Source organism: Gekko japonicus, unplaced genomic scaffold (assembly GCF_001447785.1).
Source record: "Gekko japonicus isolate JY-2015 unplaced genomic scaffold, Gekko_japonicus_V1.1 scaffold725, whole genome shotgun sequence".
NCBI classification, from domain to species: domain Eukaryota; kingdom Metazoa; phylum Chordata; class Lepidosauria; order Squamata; family Gekkonidae; genus Gekko; species Gekko japonicus.
In genome coordinates this window covers 736,187-739,728 of record NW_015172575.1, presented here as the reverse complement: position 1 = coordinate 739,728, position 3,542 = coordinate 736,187, and positions in this window count along the sequence as shown.

Genomic DNA, 3,542 nt, shown 5'->3' with positions numbered 1-3,542 from the left:
GTGTCCAAAAAAAAAAGTGGAACGAGCTATCATTGGTACTCAGAAGTCCTTACAATGTACCGGTTAAATGCCGGTAATATCTCCATGCAGTTTTCAAAGGCACAATGGCATAGTTTGTAACATCCTGACCTGGACGGCTCAGTCTAGCCCAATCTTGTCAGATCGCAGAAGCTAAGCTGAATCAGTCCAGGTTAGTACTTGGGAGGAAGAGCAGGGTTGCTATGCAGAGGCAGGCAACGGCAAACCACCTCTGTGACTTTAAAAAGCCTGCAGGATCACCATAATGATGACACTTTCCACCACCATAATTTGTAACAGTTGGACATTTCATATGTTGTGAGAACGCTCTGAACAAAAAGGTTATCATCTAGTGGATGATAATGGAGATAGATGGGTGTCGGCCCCGGTCACACGGGCCAGATATCGTGGGGGGGGGGAGGCGTGGCTGTTTGCCCCGGAGCGAACTACCGCGTGGCTGCTGGTTCAAATGTCCCGCCAACGTCCCGTGATTCGGGAGGAGGTGCCGATCATACGTAAATCCATAAATCCTGCAGCGTGGAAAAGAAGTGGCACAGCGGGGGTTGTGGGGGTTTTTTTTAAACCAAAGTGTGCGCATGCGCCATTGGGTGCTTGTGCGCATCCCGTGGAGATTTGGGAAAAAAACCTTTTCACAACGGGATATGGGCGGGCGCCGGATGCCACGAGCTACCACCGGAAACGTGATCAGACGCCCGCCCTTGCCCCGCAGTTTCCGGAAACTAGTACCTCGGAGGTACTAGGTTTTTTACGGTGCATCTTCGCCGGGAAGCCTCAGGCTTGCCATGGGGGCTCTACGCTTCCCAGATGTTGCGATTTGATCGCACCTGGAAAATCCGCCTATCTTCCGTCTCTGTAGCGTGGCTAATGCTCCGTGTGACCGCAGCCGTCCTTGGGCTATTCAGTTTAAGATCGCTGAGCATTTTTACCAGCTGTTGCTTCTGTACCTTTTCTGAAGATATTATCCAGGGCTGGTGAATGCCTTGTGAATATTCGCCTTGTGAATATTCGCCCTGTTTATTTTTGCCAACCAAGCTGATGGCAAAAACAAAGGTGCAAGCTAGGCCACTTTTTTGCCCTCTGTTAAGTCAGCAACCTACATTTGGTTCCACCATTTATCTTGCCCTTTGCAATGCTGTGTGGTATTAATAGGATACACACACATATATACATATATATTCCACTGCAAGCAGAACCGTTCTGGATAACCCCAAGCACAGTGGCTAAAATGCAGAGTGCACTGTGCTTTCTCAACTATGTCACTTTGAACACAACATAGCAAGATATTGTTGATGATTGGAGAGAAATAAGCAAGGAGGCAACGAGTGGTCTTTCTGCCCAGCCAATGGATCCCTTCTGGCATTTGGCCGCCGGCTGTTTCCAATTGGCTTTGCTGAATCAGCTCGATGGGGGAAACTCAAAGCTCCATGCCAGGGCCTTGCAGCAGCCCCTCCTTACCACTGTGGTTGTGAACAGATGTTATGATTGTCTGTGGCGGGAGCCAAATATTCTTTGAGTCAGATTTGGGTTAAACACGAGGCCTGCATTGTTCCCCCCCCCCCCCCCCGACCGAATGAAGCAGAAGAGCTGCAGGTTCTTAAAGTGACAGCGGGAGTTGTGATTGTACAGCAAAAGAACTGGCCCACGGTCCTCCAACAGAACTCCTCTGCAACAAGGAGCAGATCACTTTTGAGATCAGTGAGCATGGAGGAGATCTACAGAACACATTTGAGACTGACAGCTCTGCTCTGTCAAGTAGCAACAGTGCTTCCCTAAGCCAAGCGGCACCCGCTTGGAAGCTCCTTCTGCCACCAGATGGGACAACTCAGATCGATTTCTCCCTTGCTGCTTCCGTTGCCTCTCTCTGCAAACGCCCCCCCCATGTAATACCAGTCATCATGGATCCTCAAAGAAACATTTTCCAGCCATTAATGTCCACTGAAGAAACACTGATCGACCATCACTGACCTTAGCAAGTCATCGAATGTACGCAGGATGATCAATTAACAAAAGTCACAATATATTGAAAGGAAATCTATCCAACTAAAACACACAATAAGAGAATCACTCAAACTGTTAGAAAGTGGCAAGGGTGATGCCCATCTTCACTCTCCCGTAGAGTGTGCCCACTGGAAAATCTATGGTCTTCCAGAAACATGCAGTGCCCCAACCTTCATTCTTCTTCTGTCTTAACCCATCCTTCAGTATCTCCCTACAAAGAAAAGTTGCAGTTCTCTTTCTTCCCTACTTCCCAGTCGCTCTGCCTGCAGCTTCCCAGACAGGCTCCCTGGTCGGTTGGAAGAAACCATACACTTTGGGGGTGGGGGGATGGGAGGGATTGAGTGACTGCTTTGATTAATAAATGTATTTCTCATGCCTGTGTGCATTCCATGAATTATGTGCAACAATGGGGATGTGTTTCCTCAAACTTGACAAAATTGCTGTTTGACGTAAACCTGTAATTTAAAAATTATATATATTTGGAGTGCAAGTCAAAGCAGGAAATGCATTTCTTGAGCGGATAAAGAACTATTTCTGAAATAGCTGTCTACTGATAAGCTAGGGTTTTGGGTTTTTTTAGTCATCTTATGTAGTATTCTAACTTAAAAAAAAATCTAATACATTTTCCTGAACTTTATGGAGACCATTCTGCAGTTTGGTATAGTTTTGTCTATCTCTGTATGTCTTCTAAAGGAAAAATGAACAATATTCCTGAGTACATATTGTCCACTGCATCATAGCGATCTCTTAGGGCCAAACTACACATGACACTGGGACTCCATGACTGGATCTTATGATGGGAGCTCCATTCTTCAAATACAGCTGGGGTGGGATTTGTCTCCAGTTTGTGTCTTGTGTAATTTGTCTCCAGTTCTTGTCCTGACGCTTACAAACTTTTCCTTCATTGATCAAAAACAAAATGCAATTGCGAGTAGAGAATTCATTTCGGGCAAAATACAGTCAGGCTTTATTTCTATCTCTTTAGATAAGACAAGAACTGGAGACAAATGACACAATTTTGTTCGGAAGGAGGAACGTCGAAACGACACAGGACATTCCGGAGCATGTCGTTAGCATCTTTTTGCTTCGTTTGAATTTAATTCTTTATGCGGTATTTTGGCACCATATACTGTAAAAAAGACTGCACACAATATTGATTATTTACTTTAAAAGCATATATTTTCTGATTTTTGTAGTATGGCATCATTTATCTTAGCGCCTCAAATCACAGTCGTTTTTCTTTGTTAGTGTAATTATTCCAGGTGCCAGACAAGCCTTATGACTGGGTGGGCATTCCACAGGTGAGGCACCTCCAGTAAAAAAGCCCAGTGCCTGGTTGCCACCCGCCTCACCTCTGAAGAGGGGGGGCACAGAGAGCAGGTCTTCAGAAGAGACTGGTGGGTTGGACAATCTAGGCGATGAATGGGTCACAGCTCTGGGCCGATTTGCAGAGGTCATTTCGGGGGGGATCGTGGGGGATCGCAGTTCCCCCGGGTGAGGTACGG